Source organism: Crocuta crocuta, unplaced genomic scaffold, assembly GCF_008692635.1.
Source record: "Crocuta crocuta isolate KB4526 unplaced genomic scaffold, BGI_CrCroc_1.0 scaffold193, whole genome shotgun sequence".
Taxonomy (NCBI): Eukaryota; Metazoa; Chordata; class Mammalia; order Carnivora; family Hyaenidae; genus Crocuta; species Crocuta crocuta.
In genome coordinates this window covers 5,085,525-5,095,537 of record NW_027529624.1, presented here as the reverse complement: position 1 = coordinate 5,095,537, position 10,013 = coordinate 5,085,525, and the positions used below count along the sequence as shown (strand labels likewise).

Here is a 10,013-nt window from a genome sequence, read left to right as displayed (position 1 = left end):
CTGCCCCCAGCACAGTACATTTGTCACAACTGAGGAACCTTCAGACACACCATGATCGGCCAGAGTCCACAGCTGACATTAGGGTTCACTCCTGGTGTCGTCCATTCTATCGATTTGGAAAAATGTATAATGACGTGACGGAACTGTTTTTAATTTTTGACTTGCCGGCAGCGCCCATATGACTTTTTAAATAACAATTCTTCTGAAGTCAGGGTCTGAGGTTTCCTGAAGGACTCTGCAAGTGTTGGACCACGGGACTCCTGGGGGCTTCAACTGCAGCCCGTTGCCAAGGGCCTGTGCACTGCATTTGGAAATGGAGGCTTGAAAACCCACTTCCCACTGCCAGTAGATCTTTCCTCTCTTTCCAAGAAGGACAATTCACATTTTTTTGCCAGGAGCACATCTGGTGAGTGGCTTCATGCCATGGTCTGGAGACAATTGTGACTCTCTCAGTAGGCTGGGAGGCCAGATGGACTTAGTAGCACATTCAGTCTAGACGAGGTTTAGCTGGAAGGGATGGAAATGCCCGTTTGCTTATTGTGAACGGGTATGCCAAACCTCACATATCCAAACGAGGGGAAACACCTCTAGAATGCTCCCCTGGGGAGGAGCACCGCTCAGGCCCTTCCCACACTGTCTTGTTTAATTAGAGTGGCTGATGAACCAGAAGCCCGGAAGCAGAGCCCCGCTAAGGATGTGCTGGACGGAAGGTCTGGTGCAGCGATAGGGGCTGGGAGAGCGTCCAGAGGACCAGTGGTTCCCAAATGCACAGTAGAATCATTTGGGAAGTTTACAAATACCTGGATGCCCAGACTGAACCCTATACCAGTAACATTAGAATCTCTAGAAGTAGGATCAGTAGCGTTTAAGACTCCAGGTGATTCCAGCATACAGCCAAATTTGAAAATCAGTGATCGTTCTAGACCAGGGTCTGCAAACTTTTTTTTTGGATAAAGTACCAGACAGTGAATATTTTGGGCTTTGCAGGCCATGTGGTCTCTACTGCAACCACTCAACTCTGATGCTGCAAAAGCAGCCAGAGACAATGGGTAAATCAATGAGTGAGGTGGAGTTCTAATAAAACTTTACCAAAAAAAGGCAGTGGCCTGGATTTGGCCTGTGGGCCCTAGTTTGCTAAACTCTGCTCTAGCCCCTGTTATGTACTTTGGGCTGTGAGCTTCACCTGGGATCCTGTTGGAAAGGTGACTCCTGGGTCCCGTTTCAGACCTAGTGGACCTGCATCTACATTTTAGCAGGATTCTCCAAGTGAGTCATAGGCACATTGAAGTTTAAAAAGCACTAACGCAGACCAGTGTTTGTCCAACTGTGGTCCCTGGATCAGGGCCATCAGGATCCCCTGGGAACTTGTTAGAAATTAGAAACGCAAACCCTCAGGCCCCACCCCGGACCTCCTGAATCAGAAACGCCAGGGACAGTTCTGATGTACCTTAAAAGCTGAGGGCTGCTGGTATGGACAAGTGGCTCTCAAACATCAACTCATTTATGGGCCGCCCGGGAGGCTCAGTCACTTTAAGCATCCAGCTCTTGATTGCAGCTCAGGTCATGATCCCAGGGTCGTGGGATCCAACTCCACGTTGGGCTCCACGCTGAGCCTGAAACCCGCTTGAGATTCTCTCTCTCTGTCCCTCCCCAAACCGCTCATCTTAGGCGATTTAAATAATCCCCAAGCTCAGAATGTCTGGGATGGAGAGCCAGGCATCAAATATTAAAAAAAAAAAAAAAAAAAAAAAAAATTCACCAAGCGATTCCAAGGTGCACATGAATTTGAGAACCAGTGCTACAGGCGGAATGAGGATACTGAGAATGTGGCCATCAGCTTGGGTGATGCTTTAGTGCAGCAAGTAGTGGTGGGAAGGGCTGCCCCGGGAAGCAGATGTGTGGCAGACCCTGTTGGTTCATCAGCCAAAAGCTTCCTCCACCTTGCTTCCTTGCCTGGGGGAACTATGTGCTTCATTAGATGCTGGGCTCTTTCTTAGCCCCATTGAGGAGGCCATGATTGGCCTGATTCAAGGGNATTAAAAAAAAAAAAAGATACATGGTAGGAAGCGCCTTTTTCTCTGAATGTGTTGCGTGATGGCCGGAAGTGCTGCAGCCTTCATGGGCCTTGAAGGCCTGTGAAAGATAACAGAACAGGAAGCAGGCAGACACCTGGGTCCTTGAAGGTGGTATTGAAGCACTGAATTTTCTACTCCTAGACTGTGGATTACTTGTCATGTGAGATAATAAATTCCTTATCATCTAAGCCACGTTCAGTCAGGGCTTTTATTACCTGTAGCCCGGAGCATCCTAACAAATTTAGGGGAGTGATCGCTGATTCCCAGTGTCAGGATCATGTAGGCTTGTCTGCAGGGTGGACACCGCCATCTAGGGGAGGGGCACGGAAGTAGAACTTCTACTGAACACCTACCTTGGGCCAATGGCTTTTAATTCTGTGATCCACGAAGTACTCAGAAGAATCCTGCACTAGAGGTTTATTGCTTTCATTTCACAGGCAGGACTTGGAGAGTTTGTAATTTACATCAAGTCTGAAGACTAGATTCAGGGTGGGACAGGCTGAGCTAAGGGGCCCTGGCATTTTGGTGTCAGGACTTCGTGGACGTGTGGAGACCTAGGACGTTCGAAGGAGTCCTGCTGAGAACAGTTTGGGGGCGGCTAGGCCAGCCCTATTAGGGGGGAGCTGGACTCTTGCTGGGCCTAGGGAAAATGAAGTTGAACATGTCCGTTCCGTAGTGATCACATTCCCACTGGATGGAAATGTCGAACTCCCTTTGGTCCTGGCTTCAGCCATTCCCTTTTCCCTTTTGAGCCATGGAGCTGGCACTCACTCAGCAGGCACCACCCACTCGGTCCCGTGCTCAGTGACAGCCATGAGCATTGGCTATCCCAAAGGATGACTGACCTCCTATCCCTGAGCTTGGTGCTTGGCTGTCGCAAGAGGTGGGGGGAGGGGAGCCAGCTTGCCTCATTGCTCTGCCTGATGGAGGGGAGTAATGATGTGGCAAAGAATAAGGTGCATGTGGGGGGCGGGGAGAAGGAGGGAGCGATGTGGGGCTCTCCCAAGGAAAGGGGTCCTCTACACGAGGCACCCTCCTCGGGGAGATGCCGTGACTTGGATGTCCAGCACCCGTACCTGGTGACATCAGTGCCTTCTCGGCCATCTCCTTCATGAGGGCCTTGTGAGGAGCACAGGAGAGTGAGCAGCAGCAACGCGCCGGGAGCACGCTGGCGGAGTCGGCTTCCCGCGGTCCTCCCCGGCGGTCCTCCCCGGCGGTCCTCCCCGGCGGTCGCCTGCCCGCTTCCCTTCTTACTGTGTTCAGGCTCAGTTCAGCTTCCGGGCCTCTCCCCAGCGTGGGGGGCGGCGCTGAACGCTGATTGGTGTAATGGAACACGTCCTCCCTTTCTGCTGGCCAATGGCGAGTTGCAGCATAGGCACTGACGCAAATTGCCCAATGAGGCTGCGGGGGCTTCTGGGAAATTTTTCCTCGTTCTTAAAGACGATTGGAGGGGCCTGCGGAGACTTGCTCCTGCCTGCGTTTGGACGGTGTCCGTGCTGATGTGATGTTTTGAGCTGGGACAGCTGTGTTGCAAACATGATGGGAAAGCCCAGAGAACCATCCAGAAACTATCTGGCTCCCTCACATCATGGAGCTGCCAACTTATCCAACCCGGGAGCAATTGTCCTCTGCACTTTTTGTGATGTAAAATAAGAGAAGGCTCACTTTTCTGTAGGCTGCTTTTAGTTAGGCATCCATTACTGCGGTCGTTCACCGTTCATTCGTTGGGTTATTGTCTGACCACCGTGTGATGACGTTCCCCTATGTATTGGGACCCATCAAGGTACTGAGGAGAAGGCAGTGACATCCCTGCCCCCCATAGAACTTCCCTTCATGACGTGGGAGGCAGAGTGTGGACAAATCAATAAGTAAAACAGAGTTTCATAGTGGGGGTGAGGGCTGTGGAGAAAAATAAAGTAGGGAAGGGGCCTCTCCATCTGCAGACCGAGTGAAGAAGAATCTAGAGGATGAGAGTGGGCCGGAGATCCTGGGCTGCTCATGGGGGTTGACGCAATTGGGGATAAGGAGATAACGTGAGTAGCGTCGTGGTCATGAGTTGGTGCGTGTTGGGCCAGGGGAGAGGGAGGTAGGGTCTTGCCAGGAGCCCACCTTGTTCGGGGCCACTCTTTATGTGCGGGTGGGGATATGTACACTGAAGCAGAGGTGTTGACGTGGGCCGTGCAGATCTCCTGAGCTTCTTCTTGACTCCTGAGGGCATCCCAGGTGACATTGCATCCTCCCAAGAAGTGCTTCTGTCTCCTCCACCTGGGAACTGAGTGTGGCCTGGCCGTGGATCTGCTGTGGGATTTAAGGGGAGACTCGCAGGGCCACCGTATCTGGCAGGGGAATCTGCACACTGCACAGCTGTAAATGGTAGCCCCAAAGAGTCAGGCTTCCACAGTTCCTCGGACCAGTGTGCTGGGGTTTTATCTTCTGGGAAGCCATGGCTATCACCCGATTTGCCTTCTCCTGTGGGAACTGAGAGTCACAGAGGGGGGCTGTGGGGCTCAAAGCCTCTTTTCACCCCCATCACTGCCCAATCTGAGCCCCAGAACAGCCGCTTAGGTAGACATTGACCTGTGCTCTTAGCCTCCAGCTCCTCCCACACCCATACTTTCTACAAGAACCCCCTCCAAAGGAGCAAAAGCCACCCAGGATGCCCCTCCTAGGGTATTACTTCAAAGGCAAATTCCAGAGTTAGCAGGAAAGGTCAACCAAGGTCCACACAGATGGGTTTTCTGGAACCTCCCATACTGGCAGGGCTTATACAGGACAGCTCCAACAGTGAGAAGCCTCCCAGAGGCTTTTGCCCAGGCAGACTCCTGCATGGAATGGCATCGTGGCTCGAATGTGGCCCAGAGTGAATGCTCTTTTCCAATATGACCCCTAGCAGTGACCAGCTGGTCACTTTAGGCCAAGCATCTAAAGTCGCAGACTCGATTTTTTTTTTTTAGAAGAGAACAGAGTATATCCCATAGGATTGTCATGGGAAAAAGGATAGCAAGACAACAGGTGGGTAGAGGATCAATGTCAAGTGAACCCCAGCTCCTCCACTTCATAGCTGTGTGATGCTGGGCAAGGGCATGCCTTGGAGCCTCAGTTTACTCATCTATTGAATGGCTACCCTATGACATTTTTAGGATCTGAAAAGATAATGGAGGTGAAGCTCTTAGCATAGTGTCTGGTGCATAGTAAAGTTTTACTCAATGTTTGGTATTATTGTTATTGCTTCTACTGTTAGTTTAGGTTATAAGAGTTTCAGTTGGAAGATTATGTCCTGGACACCCCCAACCCTTGGGGGATTAGCAGTGTGAACAAGGAAAGGAGCCCAGAGCCTCTAGTCCCTCTGATTTCCCCATGGCCATAATTCTTTTCCTCTTAGACCAGGCTCTAAGGCCTCTAGTGCTTGGGGCTATAATTTCAGAGTGGAGCAAGGAACTGGGGATTATAGCCTGTTGCCTTTCTGTGGCAGCCCCTGCTATTTCTGTAGAAGTCATAAACTGACTCAGTGTCAGAGCTATAGATCATCTGGTTCAATGCTTCTCATTACATAGGTGAGGAAACTGAGGTCATAGACCCAGGAGTTAGAAGACTCCCAGGTGAGTGCTCATTCCACAACCCTGCACTGTTAGCTGGTTTATCCAGCACCTCCGCCCAACAGTTTTCTCTGGTGAGGATTAATCTAGATTACAGCTAGGTGTGTTGATGTGATCCCATTTTAGCCAATGAGATGTATATGGAAGTTTGCTGGGGGTGGGGTTGAGGTTTTTGAGAAAACTTTTGCTCTTCTGGTAAAAGGGATAGGTAGAGGTGTCCTTAACTCTCCTTTGCCTTTCATCCTGCCTGGAATGTGGGCATGATGCCTGGAGCTGTTGCAGCCATTTTATAACTATGAGGGAAAGGACAAGAAAATTGCATGGACACTGCCCTCACATCACTGAGCCACTGAATCAATTCTGTTTGTGTGCCTTATTCAGGTGTTCTGTTACCAGCAGCAGAGCATTGCTAACTGATCTATCAGGCTCCTTTGCCTTTACCCTTGTTGAGCTGATCTTATAAGTGAGGCCACTGAGACCTTTAGACAGGAGGGAGGGCCAGCGGGCTAACCCTTTGATCTAGCCATTCTTAGAAGCAGCTTTCGGATTTCACTAACCTCAGAGGCCTCACTCCAACCTGTGACTTAGGACTTAAAGCTTAGTTACCGGTTAATAATACGGGCTGAGGCAAGATAATATTTGCAGGCATTCCTCGCTGAAGTGTGGGCTGGGAAGACACAGTATCATTATTATTATTACTATTTTTTTATAAACTTGGTTCTATGAACCACTTTTTTTTAAAATTTTTTTAATGTTTTATTTATTTCTGAGAAAGAGACAGGCAGCGTGAGCAGGGGAGGGTCAGAGAGAGGGAGACACAGAATCGGAAGCAGGCTCCAGGCTCTGAGCCAGCTGTCAGCACAGAGCCCGACGCGGGACTCGAACCCACAAACCATGAGATCATGACCTGAGCTGAAGTCGGACACTTAACCGACTGAGCCACCCAGGTGCCCCACAGTATCATTATTATTATTATTAACCCTCTTCTGGCCCCCTGGGCCTCTGGGAACCAATGAGAGTGAACTGTTTCACTTGCCTGAGAGAGAGCAAGAGAAATGTAATTTTGATGTAATTCTTGGTGCCTCTGGAAGGTGCCTGTCCACTGCTCAGAGGTGAGTGGAGAGAGAGGGCACAGCGGGGATACTTCTCAAGCATGGGGAGGAGAGAAATGCTAGCCCGAAGGAGCATCGGCTGCCATTTAAAGGCCCGTTTCCCATGTGACACTTTATAAATGAGTTCAAGTATAATCTTGAATGTAACCACTAGTCTGCCTTCTGCCTCTGTCTCTGCACTCTCACCTCCTCCCCTACCAGTCCTCGAAGGAAAAGATCTTGGGTAAGGCCACCCTTCCACTGGAGCCTCTGGAGTTACAGGATGCTAAAATTATGGCTTACGTGACCTTTTAGCTTAAATGAGGGTAAAGCCATGCCCACCATGGAGAGGAGACTGTAAGTTGGGCCTTTTGTGCCCCAGAGTGGCTCCCATCCTCCCAGATGTGATGAATAGGTAATTAATTAAATATTATGTGTGGGCACTCATTCTGTTTCATGTCGCTGGTCCAGTCTCTGGGTGGGGAGACTGCCTTGCTTATTTCCACAAGGCACTATCTGTTTAACGTGAAGGATGCAGGTGCCACACATTGTCGGTTGCATCCCTGGCTCTGCCACTTAGCTGTGTGACTATGGGCAAGTTAATTTACCTCTCTGCACCTCCCTTTCTTATGTGTAAGCCAGAGATAATAATAATATCTACTTCTGGATGTTGTGAAGCTTATGTGAAAGAATACATGTAGAGCTCTTAGCTTTAGCTCTGAATGGGTTAGCTGTGTCACTCACTGTGCCTGGCACAGAGCTGGGGTGGGGTTAGCACTCAAGGGTCATTCCAGTGACAGTGGTGGTAGAAAGAGCAGCTAACCATGATCGAGCCCTTAACCTCACCCAGGAGCTTTATTAAGCTGGTTGCATCCATTATCCCTTCTCATTCCCACGCCAACTCGGCACACTCACTCTCTCGCTCACTGTGGTTACTAGGTTCTGCGCTCTGCAGTGCAGACCCTGAGGAACAAGTTCCCTGATCCCTCCATGTGAGTTTCATTAGTTTACATTCTCAGCGGAGACAGATGGGACACTAACAAACATGTAATCTACAGGAAATATCATCAATCGACAGGAGAGCTGCTCCGCAGAGAAGCCACGTGGCCTGAGAAGCAGAGCATCATGGGAAGGGCTGTTTTAGACAGGGTGATCAGGGTGGTCAGGGTCTCTCACCTGAGTGGAGACCCCGGGATGGGAGGGAGGGAGCTATGCTCCTCACTGGCTTGGGAGGGGGGTAGGCAGATACCTTGCTCTTGCGGGACTTCTGTTTTGGTGGGAGAGTCAGATAGGACCCTAACAAGCAAGGGTGCTAGAGTTGTCACGGGGAAAATGCAAGGTGCCCTGAGGACACCAAACAGGGGAGCCGGATGGCCGGCTGTCTCTCCTCTGCATGTGGCCGAAAACCTACCCAACTGGATTAATGAAATGGAGGACGTGCTGGCTCAGGTAAGTGACAAGTTGGGGTATTGGCTTCAAGGCATGGCTCAGTCCTGCGTTCTGCTCAGCCTCTGTGGGCTTCGGTCTTCAGCACTAGCTCCCTCAGGCCCCACGCGGATTGCCGTGGCGGGATGGTCGGAATTCTCCACTTGGCCAGGCTGAGTCATGCACCTACCCTGCTCACCCCCTAAGAACCCACCGTAGGTTTCCAGAAAGAAACTGAGGCTGGTGATGCAGGAATAGGTCTGCCAGGCAGTGGAACTAACCAGCCTCCGCCCCGCCTGGGGATGTAGGGCAGGGTTCTCGGTGGAAGTGCCATTCAAATGAGTCCTGTGGCAGAAGTGGGTAGAGAGAGGCCATGGGGTGGGAAAGAGAATCACGGACTCTTGGAGTTGAAAAGGGTCTTAAAGTTAGGGGTCCATATGTGGGGGGGGAAGGGCTAAAGGGGGAGGGGCATTAAGAAGAACACTTGTTGGGATGAGCACTGGGTGTTGTATGGAAGTGATGAATCACTAAATTCTATTCCTGAAATCATTATTACACTATATGTTAACTTGCTAGAGGCTGGCTCCAGCCGGCCCAGGGGTCCCTGAAGGATGGACGGTGTCGGCGAGAGAGAGTGAGAGAGCCCCGAGATTCTTTCTGGTCACCAGGCAGGCATCTCTGTCCTGTCGGTTTTGGTGTCTTTATTTAAAGGTCCAACAACAACATGAGATCAGAAAAAGGAATTTTTACACTGGGAAGCTCTTTGTGATAAGATACTTTGAAAAGTGCACAAGAACAAGTGTTTCAGAAATGTTCTTGCAGAATTACCCCAATCATAGTGAGGTTGAGTAAATCTTACAACTAAGGAAATAACAGGATATTCTTAGTGAAAAACAGGATGACATACATATTTGTTCTAAATTGTTAACGCAAAGATTAGAATGTAGGTTAACCTAAAGTTAGGACCTGTATAGATAGGCTCAGAGTCATTTTGTCTGGCTCTCAGGACGAATGTTTTTGAGCTGGTTAATAAGTTGTGGAAACTTTTTTGACTTGATGCTGAATGTGTAAACACCATGGAGGCCCTAAATGTGTCAGCCTTTGTTTTGGGGTTTATGTTTTAGCTACTCTTAATCTATCCTCATCCCAGCCGCCAGTGTAAGGGAGGGTGTTTGCGGAACGTAGGCCTTAGGGAAGGGACTGCCATACGTCACCAGTTAGCAAAGGTGAAAGTATTAACTTAAGTTCTGCCCTTATCTGTTCCTAAACTCTAAATTAGGCTCTTTGTCTCAGGGCCAGGCTCAATTGTAACTCTTGTGTTCTTAATCCCCTTTATTATCTAAGTCTTGGATCTACAAGGCCCATAGGAAGAGCCTTTTGACAATCATCCACAGTGCTTTCATCTAAAATCTCTTTTGAAGAGGCAGGAATATGCTTTTCCTTATGAGGTATCTGTGTGGAGAATATCGGTCTGATTTGGAATATTGTGATGCCTGGTCAATACCCACAGGTTCATTTCCAACATAAGCCAGTAGTAGCAGAAGGAGATACCAGTTTTGCTTCTCATGGAAGGAGCTGTGCAAACGCTCGCTGCCTTTTCCTCGCTGTGACTGTTCTCTAGCGAGGCCTGTGCAGCTCCCGGCATTAACTAACTTGGATTTAAATTTTAAAAAAAGTTAGGGGTCCATATGAATTGTCATTCACTCTGGGACACTTGTGGGGAGGAAAAGAGCATTGTTAATGTCTTAACAGGTACTGCTGTGGGCAAACTGCCATGTGGGGCTTCCCTGTGCAAAGTGATCCTTTGGATCTCTCCTGATCCTTAG

At 49.6% G+C, this 10,013-nt stretch overlaps 1 long non-coding RNA gene across 1 annotated transcript; it reads right to left on the bottom strand.

Annotated features, from left to right (window-relative positions):
* Positions 1-16: 16 nt before the first annotated feature.
* On the bottom strand, positions 17-3,316 carry LOC144229859 (uncharacterized). Its single transcript, XR_013334636.1, has 4 exons — positions 3,152-3,316; positions 2,291-2,385; positions 1,448-1,699; positions 17-507 (listed from the first exon to the last, which is right to left on the bottom strand). It is a non-coding gene; the product is annotated as an uncharacterized LOC144229859 (long non-coding RNA).
* Between the last annotated feature and the right edge of the window lie 6,697 nt (positions 3,317-10,013).